Source organism: Pezoporus occidentalis, unplaced genomic scaffold (assembly GCF_034315485.1).
Source record: "Pezoporus occidentalis ecotype Australia unplaced genomic scaffold, CSIRO_AGI_Poc_V1 ctg1, whole genome shotgun sequence".
Lineage (NCBI taxonomy): Eukaryota > Metazoa > Chordata > Aves > Psittaciformes > Psittacidae > Pezoporus > Pezoporus occidentalis.
In genome coordinates, this window is record NW_026912778.1 from 7,651,141 (window position 1) to 7,673,988 (window position 22,848).

Here is a 22,848-nt window from a genome sequence, read left to right on the forward strand (position 1 = left end):
GTCCCCAGACAGAGTTCCATCCTCCCCAGCCTATCCCTCACATAAAGGGCAACTCCCCCTCCCCCTCTGCCGCGCCTCTCTTTTCTAAAGAGCCTGTAACCTTCCATTCCAACACTCAAGCAAACAAACAAGCAAACAGGCACATACTCTTGAAAGTGATGAGTCCCATTGTACACACACAGGTGAATGCTAATACTACAGGGTCACAACAGGGATATTTTTATTAAACAAATAAAAACCTCCCAAACTTAGCTTAAACAAGCCAAACTGTGGCTGGACCTTTTTCTGATGCCCTCCACCACTTCCCTGGCACTGTTATTATGAATCTTCATGTTCTTGAAGAGACAAAGCATAGGTAAAGACAAAGCAGGCATTCCATTGTTAAAGTGTTTTTCTTTTTTTTCCCCTTTACTATTGTCTCACAGTAATAATTCCTTTTTGCAAGTTATTATGTAGTTCATCTGCCAATAATTGTTCTTAGTTACCAATTCTTAATTTGCCTTTGTTTTACATGGAAAGACAGTCAGAATTTTCTCCTCTTTTCTGTTTACTCCAGACTCCAGCAGAGTTGGATTTATGATTTTTTTTTTCAAACATTAATAATGAAATTCCAAATCCTCTATGCATAAGCTAATCAGAAAATAATAAAAAAAAAAAAACAAACCCAAAAATGTACAGTTACATTATCCAGACTTACAAGCTGTGGAGCCAAACAAGATACATAATAATATTAAGATTCACAATAATAAGAGTAGAATATTTCAAAACTCAGATACTGCCAAAAGTGCTGCCTAATGTTCTAACCCGTTTCCCTCCATCAGCTCAGTGCTAATGACACTCACCAATGTCACCTGGAACTACACTCTGCTTTCCAGCTGTACCCCCTTGTGCTTGTTAGTGGTGCTCCAGCTCATTAACTATGAGGAAATAGCTGGCACTCCTTTAAAATCTTAAAACTGGTAGAAATGCATTAGAGATAATATACCTCTTTCTAGCACTAGAGGACCATGACAGTGAGCAAACATTTTTGTCATTTGAAAACATGTTTTTATTTTACACCTAACTTTATTAACAGCAATTTTCATGTGTCTTGCAGTTGTAATCCATCAATTTCAAAATCCTTTATAAGAAAAACACATTTATTTCCAAAGATGTTGGCTACCTTAAGACACACCAAAAGTGCTTTTGCAAGTGACCACTTCAAAATCAGGACTCATCCGCACCTAGAATTGCCTGGGGTGTTATGTGACTAATCACAGGCTGCTCCCAGCTGCCTTCATAGGTGCTTGGTAGGCAAGGGGGTAATTAGGGCTTCCTAATTAAGAAGTGCCTTGCAGAGCTAGGTTTTGGATGCTGCCCATGGGGTTTTGCTTCTGCTTTGCAACTAGGACAACAGGTTCAATGTTTTTAAATCACTTCACCTTGTTTCTCAGTGTTTTTTCTTGCTTTATTGGTTTATTTTTTTCCAAGTGACTGTTATGGTCCTGGGTACTCATGCTGAGGTGAATGAGTTGGGTTTGATACTCGGGGGAGGTTTCAAGAGTGGTAGTAGAAGCTATTACAAGAGGGATTTAGCTTTGTATGCAGCTATGGAAGACCAGATGTGAGTGTTTGGTTTAAGTGTAAAATGTATTTGCCTTTAAGAATGGTTTGCATTAGATGTAGTGAGTGGCTGACAAGTCAGGCAGGCACAAGAGCTCTTTTTGTGTAAGGTAGTAATAGAAAATTGAGATAAAAGTCGTTAACTGTGATTGTGAAGTAGCAGTGATTGTCTGTGGCTGCTTAGGTCTTTTTGTTTTAATCTATTCCACTTTTATTTCTAAAAAGTAATTTTCTTTTTCTCCCAGTTCTGACAGGAGAGGGTCAGAAAAAGGAAAAGCTTCTTTTTCTTTCCTGCCGTTCTAGCTCTCATTTCTCATTAAATGCTACCTGCTCCTTTTTTTTTTTTTTTTTTTTTTTTTTTTTTCTTCAGGGATCAGCATAGTAAGAAACAGGGAAGAGCCCTGCCACCTGCAATGTAGCTAAAAATGTAGCAACATACAATGCTAGCACTCCCCTTTTTAAGGATTGGAGTGCTTTATGTTTACAGATGTTAGGACCAAAAAGTAAAGTGACTTGTACAGTTGCAAGCTGTCATAGTTATCTAGAATTATACATCTAATCAGATGTATTATCTGAGCTTACTGTGAGAACTATCTCATTTCACAAGCTCTCATCCACTTCCACATGAGCAGTGAACTTTGCCTCATTGTCACCCGTCTGTATTGTGAAGTTTCACTCCTAAATGGAGTATCTCACTAGCACTTGCAAAATGGCTTTGAAGAATTAATCAAAGGAGCATCCCTGGAAACAGCAAAGACTGTATAAAGATATTTTGATTGAAATAAGGTATTTGATAGTGAGCTGTAGGAAGATATATGTGGTAGTTCTGTAATATCAGACTGGAAGACTTTGGTTTCATATTTTAGAGGTGAGGCTGTTGGTCTGGTTTTGTTTTTCTTTTATTTTTTCCTTGCTCTCATGCTATTCACTAGTCTCATTAATAACATAGCTGATAGAATAGGAAGTATTAGTTAATGAAGTCAAGAGATTATGCTCAGTGTAGAAAGTTGTAATTGTTTGGAGATTCAAGCAAAAGTAGTCAGTAAATAGTATTAAATTATTCTCTCTATCTATCTGGCTCTAGAAAAGTCAGAGGTTGTGTAGCCTGGAAGTGTTTTTTTTGACTGTGGGGGCTGCACCTTCACCCCTATCTTGAAGTGTAGAATAAGATATTGGTGGGTTTTTTACAAAATATGGCTTGTGGGAGTGTGCATCTGAGAGTACCTGAGTTTTAGGTCTTGAAATGCATATTATGTAACAACTACTTTTCTTCGCTTGCACAGTAACATCCACTGGAGGTGGGAGTAGAATCTGTTTCCATAAAGTATTTGCATTTGAATATTTAGTCTGACTCTTCCCCCTCTTCCATCAATAAACCCACAACTTTTAAGCTTGACACAGATTTTCTAGGAAGATACAGAACTGTTGCTGGAAATAGTGGTATAAACTGTTATCTGGGATGATTTATAGCTGATAAATCTTACCACTGGGAAGATGAAGGTATAGATGGGGTTGGGTCATTAGCAAGTGTACCTAAATATTGTACTTCTCTTGGGGGGGGATCTGATGATGTCAGCATTCCCTACCTGTGTTGTATGGATGTGGTCATTAGCAGCCCTTTTCCACCCTGAGAGGGAGAGCGGAGCAATGGGAGGTGGGTTGAAGTAGCGTCCTCTTCATCATGATAACGGGGCAGCAGCTAGGTTATGTGCTTGGGGGCTGAGGTAGAAAAGCTCTTGTGGCTGCAAACTGGCATTTGTGTAATCATACCAATATAAGTGAAACTATTTCAGTTGACCTGAGTGCATGAGGTCAAGTGGTGTTAAATGTACAGGCTGTAGAAAGGGTGAGAGAGCAGTTCCCAAAACTAAAGTATGGTTCCAAAATTTTGATGGCTTAGTTGCTAGAACTCAGGCAATAGATCCATTAACTCCTCAGAACTTAACATGAGCCAGCAGTGTGCGCTCGCAGCCCAGAAAGCCAACTGTATCCTGGGCTGCATCAAAAGGAGCATGACCAGCAGGTCGAAGGAGGTGATCCTGCCCCTCTACTTTGCTCTCGTGAGACCTCACCTGGAGTATTGTGTGCAGTTCTGGTGTCCTCAACATGAAAAGGACATGGAACTGTTGGAACAAGTCCAGAGAAGGGCCACAAGGATGATCAGGGGATTGGAGCATCTCCCATATGAAGACAGGCTGAGGAAGTTGGTGCTGTTCAGCTTGGAGAAGAGAAGGCTGTGTGGAGACCTCATAGCAGCCTTCCACTATCTGAAGGGGGCCTAGAAGAATGCTGGGGAGGGACGCTTCATTAGGGACTGTAGTGACAGGACAAGGGATAATGGGTTAAAACTTAAACAGGGGAAGTTTAGGTTGGATATAAGGAGGATGTTCTTTACTGTGAGGGTGGTGAGGCACTGGAATGGGTTGCCCAGGGAAGTTGTGAATGCTCCATCCCTGGCGGTGTTCAAGGCCAGGTTGGACAGAGCCTTTGTTGTTGTCATTGTTTAGTGTGAGGTGTCCCTGTCCATGGCAGGGGGGTTGGAACTAGATGGTCTTAAGGTCCTTTCAAACTCTTAGGGATACAGCGTCACTTGCTAAATATAGTCTTATGAGCACAGAGCTGTAGCAGTAGTTCCAAGAACTGAGAAAACTTAAAATAAATCTGTAACCAAAGTATACTTTTTTTTTTTTTTGGGGGGGGGAGGGGAGTTGGTTTTGTTTTTATTTTGGGTTAACTAGGGGAAAATAACAGATGAATGGATGATCCCCGGGATGCTTTTATTATGCTTGGGTTTGTTGCTATCTAGATTTTTTTTAAAACTGTGTACACATGTAAAAGCAGAGTGCAAGATGAATAACAAAAATTGCTTTATGAGTACTGGTAACTGAATATTTACTTATAATTTTTCCCCCACCATATCAAATTAATCTTTCTAAAAATCTAGGTACTAATGTCTTGAGCAACTGATTAAATAAAGGACTTAAAGGTGACTCTGGCTATTTTTATAGCCCTTGTGATTCTTAATGGCAAGATGTGGATTTAACAGTTACTAAGATTATGGGGTATTTGTATTCTTCACAGTTAATGCAGGTTTCCTTTGCATTTAGTTTAGTCATTTTCCCTGTAGATATCTCGTTGCAAAAATCCATGCAGTATAAGAACATGAGCACTTGTATCTGCATATTCTTAAGTATAGTTCTGAAGCTGGATTTCATCTGAACAAATTGATGCTGGAATAATCCCGAACTGAGTAGGAAGCATTAAAAATACTACTTTCTAATGATGTTCAAGTGCTTTTTGCCAATAATTGTATTTAAAAGGAACTTTCTGCTCTCAAGATGTAAGTGGTTGTGCAATTTGTTACGTGCAATTTAGTACACATCACTGAAAACATTGATTCAGTACAGACAGAAATTTACAGAGATAAAGTCAATAAATATTTTGTACTACTTGTAGTTGTGAAATGCATTGCTTATAATTGCTAAAATCGAAGAAGGTGGATGAGAAAAGAATTCTGAACAGTTCCAAGTGAAGCAGTGCTGTGTCTTGGAAAAAGCACAGAGATCTCAATGGTTCTTTCATGCTCTGACATCTAGAGTTGCCATGTTTCTGTCAGAAGGAGAAGGGAAAAAAGACAAGAGGAAAAAAAGATCTTCATATGTAGAAGAGAACTTGACTCTGTGATAGAGTTCATAATCAGTCTGTACTTGGAGAACAGCTCTATGACAGGGTGTAAAGTTAATTTTGTGAGAAAGTGAAGTGTGTCTCATAAGCTTGGTTGGAAGGTCTAAAAGCAGAAGTCTGCTGCTTCAAGAATTTGCTGCCACTTAATTTTAAAGTTCAAAATAACATCTTTGACCCAGATATAGGATAAGTGTTTGTGGGTTTCCATATTTTTTTCATCTCAACAAGCTGATTTTTAATGCAGTTCCTTGTTACGTAAACAACCTAACTTTTTTTTTCACTTTTTAAAAAGTATACCAAATAAGTAGAACAACTGGCAAAGCAACTGCCTACCATGCTGTTCCAGAATAGCATTAAGCTATAATACTTCTGAAGTCTCCAAGGTAAAGAGTTTGCAGATTGAACATTTTTTGTTTTCTTAAAATGGATGGGATTAATCCTTACAAATACCTAAATCTTCTAAAAGGATATAGATATAAAAATTTAATGGTTTGGTTTTTTTTTTTTTGTGTGTGTTTTTTTTTTTTTTGTGCCATAAGATTATGTAGGTGTTGTCTTCAATTTGGTGAATAGTTAGCACTATTACTTTCCCCGGTCTCCTGTTTTTATAAGTTAGTGACTGGAAATTTGAAAAGCAGCTGCTGACTGCCTGAAAATGAGGTCTCCCTCTCTTCAAAGGCAAAGATAATTCCTAATAAGAAAACATCAATATTCCTCAAAGTCAGTGGGTGTCTTCAGGTAGGTATGGCTGTTTTTTTCCTGGGTACTTGATATAATATCATGACTTTGTTAGTTATGTCTCCTTTTTTAATGCTGTCCCTATCCCATCAGGAGTAAGAGTGGTTCAGGTACTAGAAAATTTCAGATTTTTTAATATTAAAGAAAACAGACAATGTGGAACTTCTATTTGTATTTTACTAATGGTATCCTTTCAGGGAGACGCAGTAACTAGGTATAGGGTATATGAGTATCTATAATTTAGTGTAATCCTTCAAGAACTGGTCAACACAAGCAATTTCAGCAACTTGTTTTTGGTGCTGCTTATTTGTCTGGGAAACCAGTGTCAAATACTGAGAGGCGTCTGCTCAGTTCTGTTGGGTGCAACTCCCGTTTAACACTTTCGCACTTGAGGGGCTATAGGAGGTGTAAACTATTTATTTTCCTGGAGCCAGCAAGTAAAGTTTTTTGCTGGCTCGAACTTTAAATTCTGTCTTTATTTTTTTCTCCCCCTTTTTTGTTTTGTTTTGGTTGTTTCCCTCTTTCAAAAAGAATTGTAAATAGTTTGCATTCAGAAAACCAATGTACATTGTTGTTAAATTCAAGGTAACTCATTTATGCTTTCTTTTTGGCAGCATTGTAGCAAACTATAGCTTTTACATTGCAAACCAGCAGAACTGCACACAATGATATGGGGATCAAAAAGCTGTTCTATAAGATTTTAATTCTGTTTTATTGGTTCGTTGGTGGAGAGGTAAAATGAGAAGATAAAAATTGATGGAGACACCAGCTTTTACTTTTTCTCTCTATTTCACTGGATTCATGGTGATATTTCTACAGGGCAACAGAAAATCTTGTCAAATAAAATTTTGTGTTTGGAATGAAGGGTTGCTTTCTGTGGCTGAAGAAGCTCTGCTATTTGATATACATTTGGGCTTTCAGTAAAGCTCAGTTGTTAACTTTGGATGTTCTGAGGGTTCCTCTGCCCTCCTCCTCTTTAAACTTGCTCAGAGAAAGCATTTTACTTACTACCTCCATATTAAAGAATTCATAAAATGTTTTAAAATTTTGCATTTTCCCTTGTATATTCTTTCTTTCTCTCCTATTTTCTGGTTCTGTTACAGCAGGATCATTTTCCTTCTGGTATGCTGACCTCTTCACACACAAAATAAGTTTCTGTGTTATGTTTTACCAAGATGTTGTTTTACACATTTGCTTCATAAAATCATGGGTGCTAAGATATTGTGAAACTGAGTCCTACTTATTTCTATTTTTAAGTTCTGAAGTATTTTAAAAAGAACTGCTCAACTCATGAAAGGGTGAAAAACTGAAAGCCTTCTGTTTATCAACTTTGGGGAAGTCCCCTTTTGCTGCTTTTGTTAGTGCAATATCCTTTATTTTCCCTCATGTCCTTGCTGGCTCCTAAGGAGTTATCTTAAATGAAGACATCTGTTGAAGCCTTTGTTACAGATGGGTATTTTAATGGGCATTCCTGCAGTCCTTTTGTTTCCGTTAGCAATTGTATTTTTTGGTAGAATGACTGAAATATTTCAGAGCAGTGTAGAAATAGCTTTCTTAAAAATGTTCAATCTAAACAAAAGCACATGTGAAATACAGTAGCACTAGAATTGCTTCTCCTAATTTAGTAAAAATAAGGTGAATAAAAGTCATGTGGGTGGAAAACTGTTTTTCTCCAGCAGGAAAATTTTGTAGGAAATTCTAGAAACTTGCTATCTTGCATCTAACAAGTGAAAGCAATGTTGGTGCAGTTCTGTTTTGAAACCTCATTATTGTAATAATTTAGATAAGTTTTATTTGAATAATTTATATATTCTAAAATATCTTAGTTGAAAACCTAAACTGAAGACAATTTGGTTCAACATTATAGAGTTTGTATAATTACCAGCAGGTGTCAGGCTTTCACTTTACAAAAAAACCTGATCTTGAAAAGTGTACTTTTTTTGCAGTAGGATATAAAAAACTTTGACTTTAAATTTAGGTGTATAATGCTATTGTGCAGCTTGTTACCCATCAGACTTGAGAGTTTAATGAATGATTTTTCAGTGTGGTTTGTATTAAGCAGTAGTGGGCTTAATCTTAAAGTGTCATGTTTTTGAATATTTTACATATTTATGAATGCCATATATAATATGGTAAAGAGTCAAAATTACGTACATGTGTATGTAAATTGCATCCTTGCATTTGTCTTCTCCAGACACTAAATGTCTGGTGACATTTACGATAGTAATGTTTAGTTTATCCCTGGGATTTGACCAGTTATCTGTTGCAAGTAAAAGAATCCTTACAGTTAAAGTCCACAGTGGAGTCAGGACTCTGGGATATTATTATTGCTTCCTTTACAGACCTTTAATGGTCAAAAGATGAAGTTGCAGGTGATAAAAATATGGTACAGGGTTTTGAAATATATTTAGGAGCAATGGTTAATTATCTTGCAAGTACTTTGAAACACAATGCATTGCAAATATAAGTAAAATTTTACAGCTTCAGATTGTATGGGTAGGGGTTGCTGTAGAGCAGGACAAGATCATCTTCTTTCTGATGCTCTGCTGTTGTTGTGAATATATTTTAGGCAATTTTCAGTGCATTTGTTAACTGTTAAATGTTTCTTATAGGAAACAAAAAAATCTCTCTCCTAAATATTTGGGCACTAGAGAAGGAATAGCTGCCCTTTGAAGTGGGGTGGTATTTCTATACAGATAACCGCACTGACCCCGTTCTTTAAGGTAAATGTCTGTGTTCTGAGCATCTCCCACTGCTAAGTGGGAACAGCTGCTTCCCAAGGAGACAAGATACAAGTCAGTTGTTAGTGCTGCAGCAACATGAGTCTCAAAGCAGTCCTGATTAAAAACAACAGAAAGGATTGAGCACAAAATGGTAACTGCTGCCTTGGCAGTTCTCACTGTATTAGAAATGAGCCACTATTTTTATTCTCTCCCTACCCTTTATCTACCACAAAGAAAAAGGATCAAAATAACTGGCATAAGAAAATATTATCTTCTGTGTATATGTGAAAGAAAAAGGGAGGGGTACATTTATTTGGCTCTTTTTGTACCTGTTCCAGAATGTTGTGGGGTTTTTGCCTCATGCACAAGTACTAGGAAAGTCTTTTTGATCAAAAACAAAGGAAGGACAAAGTCTAGATTTGCTCTAAATAGGGATCAATAGTGTTCATAAACCACTTTCAAAGTGCTGCATATTGAAAATGTCCAGATCAGGTATGACAGAGAATGACTTTGTGTAAAGGTAGGAGACTTGTAGGAATATCTTACACACTTTCTCCACCTCTTACACCCTGTCTCAAGAGCTAATGCCTCTGTAGCAGCAATAAAGTGGTGCGGAAGAAAAGAGGTTACTGATAAAATGCAGTTTTTCTCTGAATGAATAAAGTACAACTACTCCTTTAGTCATGCACAAAGGATCAGTTAATATCTGCCTAACACTGCCCTTAGCAGTTTGTGGTGCTCAGTATTACTTTCTTGCAGGGCTAGCATTGTTAGGTTTCCATTTCTTTCATTTGGACTTCATTCGTTCATCTCCAAACTGCAAGAAGTTCAACCAAACGGTCATGTTTAATGTCTGGGTCCAAAGCCTAAAACCAAACAAGATGGGGCATCCACCCTGCCAGCAGCACACGCTACAATACAAGCTACAAAGTAGCTTCTGGCAAGTTCAGTATTTCAAAGATTGCTTGACACATGTAGTACATTAAGAAACAGGTAACAGTAACCCTGTCAACTGATTAGTTTTTGTAAGCTGTGACAGGTCCTTTGGAAATGTCCTGTGTTTGTGGGACTATTAGCTATAAACCTGCAGTGTGAGTGGCCAGAGGCAGTGCAGTGAAACCTCCCCAAGGCTGGGAAGGCTGGCGTACACCCTATAGGGCTTGTAAAGCTGAAGGGAGAGAGCATGCCACAGTTACTGTTAGGTTGGGGTTTGACTTTGACTCTAGAGCTCTTATTACTTTAGCGAGAGACTGTTGGAGCAGCTCCTGCTGCTTGGTCCTGTTGCAGGGGATTTGCAGTGCTCAGTGAGGCGAGCCTATGGCAGTTTGGCTCACCTGAGCTGCTGGGATGAACTTCTGCTCCTAGGAGGGCTGTAACTGAGAAGCGGGTGTATGTCACTGATCCTCAGCACAAGCCTGTTTGGTTTTGGCTGAAGTCTGGCTCTCGTGTCTTATTTTTATAGTTTGAGTTACCTGGTTTTGATTAAGGTGATGGCATGTAAGACATGCATCAGGAGAAGGTTCAGTTTTAAATGTAAAACAAGTGAAAATACATATGACCATTCAGAGCACTAACAGCAAGGCCTGCAACCACACAAACAGTCCTGCATGATGTCCTTCCAAAGGAGAAAATGCTAGCTTCCACTTCCTCTTGTTATAAAGGCTTTTTTAGTTAGCAGTATTAAAAGGTACCAATCAGGGTTCTGAAGAGCTAATCATGGAAATGCAAACACCCAGTGTAATATTGCCAAATCAAATAACAAAATTTCCTTTCTTATTAAACTACATTAATGATTCTAATAATCTTTTATTAACACTAAACTAAGATGCCGAACTACATTTCATTAGGAAAAAAAAAAAGTTACTGGCAATAGTTTATTAGAAGAAAACACCCTTGTATGTCACTAGATGGCAATGTTACGTATAGAACTGTGGGCTTTTGTCTGAATTGTAAAATCAAGATTTTAACTTTGAGGGAAAGCAGGTTTTTCAGACTTTTTTCATGAAAAAAGCACAACAAATGAGAAGAAAGATAATTTTGTCACAAGGCTGTTCCTTAAGAAGTGTGCATATAATTGTAAAAGCAGAGAAGTGTTAGCAGTGTCTGTGGTCAGTTGTCTTTGAGGACCGTAAGTAAGTAGTTAGAGCGAAACAAATTGCTTGAGGTATCTATCTAGTCAGATTTTGTATCATAGTACTCCTTCCTGAAAGGGCAATTTGAAAGATCTTGGCATCCGCTGTCCTTGATATCTGAGTAACACTGTGTCTAGGCTGCAACCTGTTAAAGCTTGCACGTGTTTGGAATGTTAGACTATTTGCCTTATTTTCATGGATTTTTTTTTGTTTGATGGGAGTTTGGGTTTGTTTGTTTGTTTGTTTGTTTTAACCTGCAGACCGAACATTAAGAAGGACCCAATAGCTGGAGGAACATACTGTGGGAAAATACCACTTGACAGAGCCTAATGTAATGGTACTGCACTTGTGCTCAGAAATTTCACTGGTATTAAAGGGAGTTCCACAGGCAGAATGCAAGAAGGGCCCACAGCACAAAAATTGCATGCAATTGTAGGGGGGAAACTAAGCTTTTCAGTCTCCCTCACTTATCCCAGTGTGCCTGGTTATTGCACAACAGATGGGGGTGAGTGACCTTTTAATATACATACAGACTAGTGCCCATTAATCTTGAGGTGAGGCAAGATTCCATGGTATGTAAGGACATTGTTTTTTTTCCCCCTTGTGCTGAAATACAGAGATGCTATGGGGAAAGGGAGCCCTGATGATGCATTGACTTTACACAAATGGCGTATTATTTTAAGATTAAAATCATATTTCGTTTCCTTTTTGCTGTAATGGATCATAAACCAGTGTTGCACAAGATGGGTGTTTTTTATTTGCTGTTAAGAAGTCTTATGGCTGCAAGTTTAAATAAGTTTGTACTAAACAAGGAAACAAATTTCTTAATTCCTATTTAGAGTTCTAATGCTAACTTTTTGTTGACAGGGCATTTAAAAAACTGTCAAAATGGTTTTCTCACTCTTTCTTATCAATGGTGAAGTTTCCATTACTGTTGATCCTTCATGAGAACAAGGGAAGTGATGCAGGATGAGCTGGTGAGAAAACTTAAAGGAAACAATAGTAATGACTCACAACTGAAGTCTGTGCTTTAGAAATTCCCACCTTTCAAAGAAGGTCTGCTAAAGAAAATTCAAAGTACTGTTCTAGCCAAATCAAAATTGTACTGAAGGAATACCATGACATGCAAAGTATTGTTTTCAGAGAGAGAACCTAATCTGATTGTACATTTGTTTAGAACTTTTTTTTTTTGGATTAATGGCATGCTAAAAACTGCTTGCCCAATCCATTGTCTTCAGAGACTGCCCTTTCTTTGACAACTTGCAGGAGCTGAATTCTGCAAAGAGCTGACTGCTTTCTCTGGCATTAAGTTTCTCCACTCTGTGGAGCTGTCTTTTGAAGTGTTTAGCAGACTATGCTTAGCACCTCAAAGGCTTGGGTCTTTAAAGAGTTAAATTCAATTTAACAATATTATGAAAACTAGCACTAAAACAAGAATGCAGTGACCAAAAGAATGTGTTGGAATGTGATAAGCCACAGTCTGTAATAGATTTTTGCTTTATTTTTTATGCATTTTACATGTTTATGATGAGGAAGTGATGTTTTCAAACACAAGTCCCTCTTTTCCAAGTTTTTTTCCTAGGTAGTATGTACAGCCCCAATGGATTTTCCCAAATGCTCCTCTTTCTGACTACACTTGGGACCAGACTAAGTCACGTACTTGATTTCAACATGTGAGAAACACACTTTTATGAATAGTGGCTCTTCTGTGCTGGAAAATGGAGCAGAATCATATCTTGGGGTAATTGAGTTCAGTGTTGTGAGATTTTTATCTGCTGCTGATACGTGTCTCTGCATATGGCTTCTGTTATGTGACTGCTTAGAAGACTTATTTTCTCGTGAATGCTTGTAGCTGTCATGTTAAATGAGTCTTGTTTATCTGGGAGTTGAAGTTAAAATTACAGAAGCTGTATTTTTAGTGGTGATTTGATTTGTATATAGCACTGGGAACACTAATAGGCTGAAGCTGCCTGTTAATCCCCTAAACAGAAAACATACTGTGTCATAGGCAGTTATTTTCATGTTAATTTATCAGTGTCCCTTAACTGTGTCTGGCAAACTCTTTAAACTGTCATCTGGAAGAGTTACTTCTAAATGTGCATGTGTTCTGAATTTTTATTCTTATAGTAGAAATATGGGTATACTAATGTTACCCAATTACCAGATATTTCAGTGGTTGTCTACTGAAAATGTTTTCAACATCTTGGAATATGTTGTAAAATGAGCTATTTAATAAAAATATAACCTCAGAACATGCACAGAGGTAGTGAAATATTAAGGGCGATATATGCAAATTTGCAGAGCAATATTGTCCATACATATACACATCATGATATTCATTAGGTGTGCAGTGGATCACTTAAATGACATAATTTTTGAGAGAGTGGCTACATGGTTGACTTCTGTGAACGTTTTATCACCACATGTCAGCGTGCTTTGGCATTTTCTTTAGTTTTTGCTTTAATAATCCTGACATACCTGTTTCCTTGCAATTCCTTTGCCCTGCCCCCAACAGCTATTCCTGCATGAAAAGCTCTCTAATCAAACACCTAAACTCAGTTCAGTGCAGTACTGCATTTTTGCAAAGGTGGTACAACAACCCCCTAAAAAGGGCATCAGTATCTTCCCTTGGTATATGCCTATAGACCACATCTGCATTCTTGGAAATTTGTCCATTGTGGAATCAAGTTTATTAAATAAATAAAAATCAAAGTTTCATTGCTTTGAACTGTCAGCTCAGCCTTAAAGATTTTGTTTTGTGTAAATGAACTGTATACGGACTTTCAAATGGGTACCTATAAGTGGATTGAGGTGCTATGTCATTCTTAAATTCCTGAACATTTTTCTACAGGAATGAAGTAGTAAATACAAAAAAACTTCCTGGAAAGATGCCAATTTTAAGGAAATCTTTTAGAAAGTAACAGTCTTAAAATGCATTTACTATAAAACAATTTGAATTTTAATACTTTAAAACATTACATTTTTGAATACAGAAATTACATTTTCCTGCTTTTATATGTTAATTTTTATTTCAAATGTCCATTATAAGAGAGGTATGGAATGCGGAAGGAGATGACTAGGATTTTTCTTAATTTTGCATTTATATGAATGAAGTAGAAGAAACTGATTTTCTGCCTCCCTGTGAAAGAAAAGATTGAACTTCTCCCCATTCTCAAGTATAGTGTCCTCAATCCAGGTTTTCTTTTTAAAGATGATATACCTTCATTTCCATTTCAATATGCTATACATTATATTGTGTAGCCGTCCTTATCAGTCTGCCTCTTTTGGTTCCACCAAGCTTTTTTTGACTGTTCATATTTTACTGATGCATATTTTAAGTAATCAGACTCTTTCTGCTTGACCATGATTTGCTGCTGAGAGTTGTACTTTTTCTCTAACGTATCATTTTTATGTCACCTTCTTCTGTTCCGCTGTTCTTAAATAATCTGGAATACAAAGCTTTCTGTTTTATCTTTACAGAAATAGGACTAAAGTTTCTGTTCCTATGCAGTAGTCCAGAGTGTAAACCCATGTCCCCAGTATAGCAGCTCAGTGAGTGATTCTTCTGTGCTCACAGTACTTCTGTTTTCAAAAAATCAGTGGTCCATCTGAAGCCTGTGCTGAGCTTCTGGTTCATGTTGATGTAATTAAGTAGCATGAAAGCTTGCCTATCAGGCTACGTACTGCTGTAGTTTAAATATGTTTGGCTGGACTTTCATTATTGAGCTATGTGTCAAACTCCTAATGAAGAAAATTGGTGCTGGTAGTAAACAGTAGTGGGAAGATATTTGTGTTGCAAATGAGATTGGTGATGTTCTTATTGCCTAAAAACTGATCTCTGCAGGAGCAATTTTTTGAGTCTTTCCTCTATTCTACTAATAAATTACTTTGTGCTGATGTGCTTGTCCTGTTGCTTGTTCTGGATCGAGCTCAGGGTTTTCTATGTTGTAGTATACAGTACATGCATTATTCTATTCCCTTGTGGGGTTTTTCTGTACATCTGAGCTAAGAGTGTTAGCTGGAAGAAGTAACAGACTAATCTGTAGTCTGAACTACAAAGTAGAGTGGGATAGGGACTCTTAAAAGAGAATATGTAAACATGGAAACTGGTATTCTGTTTCTGGTACTACTGAATTCTCGCTGTGGCTTCAGACCAGCTGTTTATTTATTATATTTATTTACTCATCTGTGAAAGAAGGATGATAATTATTTACCTCACTGGAAGATCTAATGGTTCATTAGTTTATTTTCAAAGGCGTTCATGACAGCTGAAGCAGACCAGCATACGCACACAAATTTCCAGTGGCCAGGACCTAGCAGCTCAGCTATGTTGATTCCTACCCAAACAGCTGTCTCCACTTCTTCAGCAGGGAAACTAAGGCTGGTTTCAAGATGTCCTACCTTTTTTGCCTTATCTGCCTCAGATTTTTTTTTTTTTTTTTTGTATTTAGATGCATTTCTTTCACCCTGGAACGTGTTCCATTGTGTTTTATGACCTAAAACCCAGCAGGTACATAAACTTGTGATCACTGTAGGAAGGTGGTCTTGTGTCCAAATGACTTTTTAAACTGTTAAACAACTGGGGGTTTCAGGAAACTTACAATTCAGACTTTGTAGGAAAAAACACCCAAGTTTGATCTGCTTACAGGGAGGGGACAGCTTCCAGACTTGGTAGAAAGAAGGTGAACAGTGGGGAGGTGACATTGACAGAATAAAAATAATAGCATCACTTTCTGGCAAAAGTGAACATTTTGGCAAAACTGAATCACAAAAGGGCTAGATAAGGCCTGTTTCACTGCCTATGTAAATGAAAATATAAGCTGTGTTGTGTTAACAAACTGGGCAGTGTTTGCCTGGCATTTAGAAATGCAGTTTTTGCGGGTAAGATGCATTAAGTTCTATTGATGCCTTACAAAATCCTGCTCCTGTCCTGTCAGAGATTACCAAAAAGCTTTGAAGATACTAAATAAAAATTGCCTTTGCTTGTCAAATAATGCACGTGTATATTTCAAAATATACAAAGTTACACAAGATCTGAAATAAAGTGAGGTTTTGTGCATTTTTGGTGAGGGTTTGTTTTTTTCTTTTTGCAAACAGGACTTCAGGCTATAAATAAGAAAATAATCATTGATGGATATTTGTCCTGCTACAAACAAGCTAGCAATGCCAGAACGATTTGTCTCTTTGGTCATTAAATATTTTTTTAAGTTCTCTCTCTCTCTTTTTTGAAATTCAACTTCAGTTCAACAAAAAAACTACATTTAAAATCATTTGGATTTGAAGTCGGGTGTTAAGTATGTAGAATACTTTTATCTTAAATAAACAAGTACACCTGTAATTTCTTTTTTGTTGTTGCTTTTTTGTCATCAAGTAAGTTAGATCAGTAGGACTTAGATCTACTTCATAATTACTTCCTGCAAATCTCCTTATGCGTTTATGGTTTATGAACTGAACCCTGGAAAATACTTCAGCAGTACAAGGTACCAGCATTCAATATTGGAGAATACAAATATATTAGTAAAATACTTCCTTTTCTTAATTATTGAAAAGTACATTTAAAGGCTTCTGTGGTTAAGATATTTGTTGTCATCGGGTTTAGCATTTTTAGGATTTACAGGAAGTAAGTGTTTAGGACTCAGAATCATAGAATCACAGAATAGTTAGGGTTGGAAAGAACCTTAAGATCATCTAGTTCCAACCCCCTGCCATGGGCAGGAACACCTCACGCTAAATCATATCACCCAAGGCCTCGTCCAACCTGGCCTTGAACACTGCCAGGGATGGAGCATTCACAACCTCCCTGGACAGCCTATTCCAGTGCCTCACCACCCTAACAGGAAAGAATTTCCTCCTTATATCCAATCTAAACTTCCCCTGTTTAAGTTTTAACCTGTTACCCCTTGTCTTATCACCACAGTCCCTAATGAAGAGTCCCTCTCCAGCATCCCTATAGGCCCCCTTCAGATACTGGAAGGCTGCTATGAGGTCTCCATGCAGCCTTCTCTTCTCCAGCTCCAACTTTCTCAGCCTATCTTCATATGGGCAGTGCTTCAGTTCCCTGATCATCCTCGTGGCCCTCCTCTGGACTTGTTCCAACAGTTCCATGTCCTTTTTATGTTGAGGACACCAGAACTGCACACAATATTCCAGGTGAAGTCTCACAAGAGCAGAGTAGAGGAGCAGGATCACCTCCTTTGACCTGCTGGTCGCACTCCTTTTGATGCAGCCCAGGATACGGTTGGCTTTCTGGGCTGTGAGTGCACACTGAAGCCGGCTCATGTTCATTTTCTCATCGACCAACACCCCCAAGTCCTTCTCCACAGGGCTGCTCTGAATCTCTTCTCTGCCCAACCTGTAGCTGTGCCTGGGATTGCTCCGACCCAGGTGTAGGACCTTGCACTTGGCATGGTTAAACTTGATAAGGTTGGCATCAGCCCACCTCACAAGCGTGTCAAGGTCCCTCTGGATGGCATTCCTTCCCTCCAGGGTATCAACCAAACCACACAGCTTGGTGTCATCGGCAAACTTGCTGAGGGCGCACTCAATCCCACTGTCCATGTCAGCGACAAAGACGTTGAACAAGACTGTTCCCAACACCGATCCCTGAGAGACACCACTCGTTATTGGTTGCCAGATGGACATTGAGCCATTGACCACAGCTCTTTGTATGTGGCCATCCAGCCAGTTCTTTATCCACCGAGTTGTCCATCCATCAAATTGATGTCTCTCCAATTTAGAGACAAGGATGTCGTGTGGGGCAGTCTCGAACGCTTTGCAAAAGTCCAGGTAGATGACATCAACTGCTCTACCCCTGTCCATCAGTTCTGTAGCCCCATCATAGAAGGCCACCAAACTGGTCAGGCAGGATTTCTCCTTAGTGAAGCCATGCTGGCTGTCACCAAGCACCTTATTGATTTTCATGTGCCTTAGCATGCCTTCCAGGAGAATCTGCTGTAAGATTTTGCCAGGCACAGAGGTGAGACTGACTGGTCTGTAATTCCCCGGCCTGACTTTTCTAAAAAGCCTGTAACCTTCCATTCCAACACTCCAGTCATAGGAGCCATCCCACCATGTTTCTACAATGCCTATTATATCACACCCCTGTAGACGTGCACACATCTCTAATTCCTCTTGTTTGTTCCCCATGTTATGGGCATTTGTGAGAGGCATCTGAGCCAAGCTCCAGCCGAAGCCGGCTCATTGGCTGGAGTGGATGGGATATCTCTACATTGCTCTTGCATTTATTATAGGTGCTGGCAACTGACTGGGTGTGTTGGGATGGAATGATGTCCCACTTCCCCAGCACATCTAGTTTAAAGCCTCCTTGACTAGTCTGGCAAGCCTCCTACCAAAACTGCTCTTTCCCTTCTTTATCATCAGACCAGCTCCACCAGCCCCCCACTTAGTTTTCATTGTTCACATTGACCATGTCCTTTCCCTCTATTAGATGTGTTGAGGTTCAATTCTGTACAGAATCTTGAAGATCATGATGGATGAAACAGTTAAACCCTGTTTTAATTTTTATGTGTATGCATTACATCCTGGAATAAAAATATGTACAGCACCTTCTATATGCTTAGTACAGAAAAAATAGTTCTATCTTTGCTATAACAGCCAAATTTTAGATTTAAAACACATGCTATGGCTAAAGAAATAGCCATGATATTAGGAATTACATAGCATCTACTTCAGAGGTGGGAGAAGAGGGATTTTTTTTCTGGTTTTCCTTTTTTCTTTTGAATTCCAAGGCAGGTTGTGTTTCAGTGCTGAGGGGGGGACCCCTGAAGACCTTTCCATTCTGAAAAGGTTTTATCAAAGATTTGCACAAAGCAAAATTGTCTTTCTTCTGGCTCTTGTCCTGTCTGTGTAGATAGCCTCTGAATAAAAGTATTAATATTTAAAATTGACGTAGATAAACAGAATACTGGCTAGTACTTGCATGGTTACTTGCTTCCTGTTATATGTTTCCTGTGATATCTTTTTTCTTTTTTTTTTTAATTGTAGCTAGGGATATAACTTTGCAGCTATTATTTTGTTATAAATTGTGTGGCTGAGTTCCCTCACCTCTTTTGTAACTCTGAACTTCACCTTTTAAAAGGGCTGTATTTCATAATAAAACCAATAGATCTATTGTTACATTTATTCCTGCAATATTCAAAAGCTTGGAATTAAGGAGAAAATTTCATAAGGCAGCATTCCATTTTTGTTATCCAAGTTTGTATCAACAATAAAGCTGTATAACTAAAAACTAAATTGCCCTGATGATGAGGGACAACAGGCCTCATTATTTCAGACTTGAGACTTGACACAGTCTAAACCTGCTGCCACAAACCCTTAGAGTTCAAACATTGCTGGTTTGAGGGCTTGTAGAAGCAATACTAGGCTCTTCCACTTCTAACTCATGACTGCATTCCTGCTATCTCTTGCCTGCCTTGACAACATAAGGCGGCAGACTGAGGCATAGCTGGATGTGCAGGGATGCAAGCACAGTGACTAGGAACATCTGCAGTCTCCCAACAGGAAAATTTATAGCTGAACGATGGCAACTTCACAGGCAGAGACAGGGGTTTGTGGTGTCAGAAGCGAACTGGTGTACAGAGCCATTTGCAGCACAACGGCCAACATTCAGCTCTCCAAACCTATGACTGTGGGGCATGGTTGTCCTCTCTGCTCTATAGCTTGAGGGAACAAAGCCCTGTGAACAGACTACCATCTCTGTGGATTTTTGGTGGATTGGTACAGTGAATAATTTCAGGGCGTGACTGCAGAGTGCAGGAAGGATGCTTACTCTGTTATTTTCCTATGGAAGATGTCTGTTACAGACATTTGAAATAGCCATAAAAAAATATTTGTCTGACCACCTAAACTCTTGAAAATCTTAATGTGGAAACATTTAATTCCACTTTATTTCCTGAGATGACCTCAAACTTTCAGTGGGAACCTGTTCAACTACTGCCAGGAAGTGTTTAGTAGATGGTTGGTGTACAAAGATTTCCCTTGACACAGCAATGAGCTTTTAGATCTGAAAGCTGTTACACAAGCATGCTTCACTATCAGTCACTAGTTCTGATGATTAAAGAAATCTCGTGATTAAAGAAAACAGAAGTGGCCAGAATCTGAAGTTAATGTAATTTGCAGCTGCTACTGTTTAACATGACAAATGGACAGATGGAGGTGAGGAAAAAAGGTGAATACAGAGTCGAGAGACTTCCCCCCCATTCCACACACACCCCCAAGATTTTTAAAGTTTGTTTTCTAGTCTTACATCTAAGATAGTTTGGGAACTTGAGCAAGTTTGGGTCTTTGTATATTGTTCTTTACATTTGTTGCTGAAATTATTGCTAAATCTACAGACTTTCATATAGCCTGAGACAGCTAATAATGCATATTAGACTCTGTAACTGGATTTTGTGAGTATGACACCCCAGGCAATTCTTTAGGATCATGAATACTGGGAGCCCATAATCAAAAAAATGGAGATACTCAGCTTTGTTGTGCTATGGAATTCTAAAAATATTTAGCAATAAATTTTTTCCTCCCATCTGATGCAAAAATGCAGATTTGTCAGATTTGTTCCCCCCAAAATAAATGATGAATTCCATATTTTGAAAAAATTATAGTTCTTCCTTGAAAATTTCAATTTAAAAAACTTTGATTTTTAATTAATTCACACCCACTTTTTAATCAAAATTTATTAGAATAAAACCAAAACCATTCAATTATATTGGAATACTCCTTTCCACAAATTTTTAAGACTTTGGCTTTTGTCTTTAGTTTGTCAAAAGAGAACACATTTAGAGAGATGAAATACTTTTCCAGGCAGAAAAAATTCAACTTAAGTTCAGCCTAAATTGGGTAACAATTATTAATGGGTTATTGTTAAATTTTAGAGCATTGGAGTCGGGACCTCATTTTCTGTATCTTGGCATTTTACAGGACAGGGGAACATATATAAATGGTTGGTGGTTTGCAAAAATGTGGGGTCAAATTAACAGCTATCAAATATCAGAACTTCTGGATAAAGGCATACTTTTTAAAGGGCACCCAAAAAGCAGTCTCGAATATGGTTCTGTGAATTACTGGATTCTCACAGACCACAGTTTGGAAGCTGACGCTAAATATAGTACCTATTGTTTCTCCTTACATAGGAGGATGTGAAATAGGCAGAGAAAAACTGAAATCTGTAAAATTTATCTACCTGTAAAATGGGTCAATGACGTTTCCTTCCTGTAAGTATTTTGAGATCCCTTCATGAAAAATGATATATAAGAATAAAATAGTAGTGTTGCTTGTTACTGCTATCTAATAAAGAAATACAATGCAGTTTGCTTAAGTTGTGTTAGCTGCAAACTCTCATTGCAGAGGATAAAGAAGATGGAAAGCTCAGACACGTCAGATTTTTGTTACAAATAATTGCTGAGAACTTTCTCTTTGTAGTGAAATAACCACAAGGACATGGGTTAACTATGATTTTCTACCAAGAGTCAAAATGATAAATCCCACCATTTAAAAGCTATTTATGGTTACAGTAAAGGCTAGTGTAATTACGCTAGTGTTCTAGTGTAAATTGAACTTCTTTCCAGAATGCATGTGATATTTCATAGCTGGCAGAATTTTGCAAAGTCTATTTATGCTGTAATACATTATTCTTTGAAGATAAGATTTGGTGCCTGACTCTTTCATCCTTTTTTGAGTCAGGTAGAAATAAAGCAGGTAACCAGCTCAGGATCTGTGGCTTTATTTAAGAAACAATTTTTTGTAATAATTAGTGTAACACACAAGTATGTTTGCATAACTACCTAACATGAATAAGGAATAATCTGAGTGCAAACTTGAATCTCAGTTACTAATAGAATAAGCCCTCAAAAAGTATGTAGTTTATAGCGTAATTAGGAGTTAGGAGTATTTTGTTATGTACTGTAGCAGTGAAGAGACTTTAAATACACCTGTTCAGATCAGATATTCACTGATTCTGCTTTAAAAATAGCCCATGTACTTACAAGAAAACTGAAAAAAAGTGTGTCATTGTTGAGAAACTTTGGCTCTTTTTAAAGCTTTGTATAAATTGTAAACCATCTGTAAATAATACCTGTATCATTAAAAGTGACAAAAAAGAAATCTTGGGGGCTGGACTGGAGGATCTTGAGATTCTTTCTAACCTAAACAATCTTGTGATTTCTGTATCTTAGCATTGGTGCAATAATGTTTTGTTTTTAAGTCATGGAATTTTTGAATAATTCAAGGGGAAGGACACCTCAGGAAGTCCGAAGTAGGGCCACCTTTGACTTTAAGTCACATAATTCAGGGTGTCCAATGGCAGGGCCTTGCCATCCAAGGACATCCTGTCACCCCAGACAGGAGCAGCAGGGACATCACACCATCCCAGCCAGAAGCAGGGCAACCAGAGGCAGCCCCAAGCATTGGGCATCTACCTGGGGATGGACCAAGGCCAGGCCTGGATGTCAGCCCATGAGTGGGAATCAGAATCAGGCCCCAAAAAGGGAATCTGTGATAGACACGACTCCACAATGGTGGGGCAGGGCTGTGGGAAAAGGACGGTGGCCTGCTGGGTCATAGCACAGTCCCACACAGTTTGGTGTCAGTGGTCACCTGCACAGGCCCTCGCCCAAAATGGCTACTGATGATGTGTTGAGCTGACCCTGTCCCAGCTTCCCCTTGGTTATGCTTGGTAGTCTGCCCCATGTCAGCAGCCAGAGTGAGGCCCTGGCTCAGGACCTCAGTCAAGACCTTGCTCAGCTTGCCCATATTCTGGTGCTTCCAAGGAGATTCCATGGCCTTGGTGGCACTCCTTGCTGCATCTGCATGTCATTGGTTTATTTTAAGTAGCTGTTCTTCACAAATGTCTTCTTTCAAAAGAAGATCTTCAGGCTGCAAGGTACTGCCAAGTTGTAAACACGTTACCTGTCTACACTGAAGATGCTATTTAACATGATGCTGTGAACCACTGA

The 22,848-nt window shown here is 38.4% G+C and overlaps 2 long non-coding RNA genes across 3 annotated transcripts; both read left to right on the plus strand.

Moving 5' to 3' along the window:
- The first annotated feature begins 855 nt into the window (after positions 1-855).
- Positions 856-12,602, plus strand: LOC134164137 (uncharacterized). Of its 2 annotated transcripts, none has more exons than XR_009965023.1 (2): positions 856-1,396; positions 12,462-12,602. It is a non-coding gene; the product is annotated as an uncharacterized LOC134164137 (long non-coding RNA). The 2 variants fall into 2 exon arrangements; XR_009965033.1 differs by having other exon boundaries at positions 12,466-12,602.
- LOC134164085 (uncharacterized) lies at positions 2,458-5,114 on the plus strand. Its single transcript, XR_009964996.1, has 2 exons — positions 2,458-3,256; positions 4,730-5,114. It is a non-coding gene; the product is annotated as an uncharacterized LOC134164085 (long non-coding RNA).
- Positions 12,603-22,848: the final 10,246 nt, after the last annotated feature.